Source organism: Cebus imitator, unplaced genomic scaffold (assembly GCF_001604975.1).
Source record: "Cebus imitator isolate Cc_AM_T3 unplaced genomic scaffold, Cebus_imitator-1.0 Scaffold158, whole genome shotgun sequence".
In the NCBI taxonomy this organism is placed as follows: Eukaryota; Metazoa; Chordata; class Mammalia; order Primates; family Cebidae; genus Cebus; species Cebus imitator.
Window position 1 is genome coordinate 3,532,087 of NW_016107473.1, and position 1,119 is coordinate 3,533,205.

Consider the following 1,119-nt stretch of genomic DNA (forward strand, 5'->3'; position numbering starts at 1 on the left):
TGACCTCAGGTGATCCACCTGCCTGGGCCTCCCAAGGTGCTGGGGTTACAAGCATAAGCCACTGCACTGGGCCTTTAAATATATATATTTCATACATGACTAGAGTTCACTGCAGCCACAGGTGGAATGTCAAGTACTGCTTGTTTGTAGTAGTATAGAAATTGAACTCTTCCCCACTACCACCTGGAGGCTCAACTGGAGAGGCTAAACCAGTTAGGCTCAACCAAACTCTGAAATATGATAAAAATCAGATAGGAAGAGTCTTCTTTGCTATCCTATTATATCAGGGTTTCTCAAGCTCGTACTATGGACATTTGGGGCCAGATAGTTTTGGGAGTTCTTTTGCTTTTTCTTTGTTTTTGGTTGGGATCCAAATTGTGCATTGCAGTATGTTTAGCAGCCTCCTGTCTTGTACCCACTACATCGCAGGAGACAATCCAAAGCACCTCCAGGCATTGCCAAATGTTCCCCTGGGGACCAAAATTGTCTGAGTTGAGAACCACTGTGTTACACTAAGTGTGTGTGGTACTTAGAGTGGATCTTTTTTTGCCGTGAATTTGTGGTCCAGGATTATTTGCATTTATCCCAGGAGATGTTTTGGTTTTTGCTCATTGACTAAGGCTTGAGTTTTATGCCTAGGAGAAGTTATGCAGGGATGAAGATGTCATGACATCTCCCCACCCTCCTTGCACCCCACTTCTAACGAAGATCCTATCCCTGCAGCCAGAGACCTCAGAACACTGAAAAACTCAACTCTTGGAAGATAATACTGTGCAGGACCCATTATGTTCACGGAACCCTGAAGAGTGAGGGTTGAGTGTGAAAGCTCTTAACTAATGGATTGTTAGAATTGAGTTGTGAAAGTTGAAGTAATCAGTTTTATTTTACATGACAAAAGCAGGTATTATTTTAGGCAGAGAGTGTCTTTAACAAACTTGTCACTTCAAGAAGTGGTGCAAGTTGAAAATAAAATTAATTGTACGAATTGTTTATGGATAGAAGTGATGGTTCATGCCTGCAATCCCAGTACTTAGGGAAGCCAAGAGAGGAGGATTGCTTGAGGCCAAGAGTTTGAGAACAACCTAGGCAACAGAGCAAGACCCCATTGCTACAAAAAAA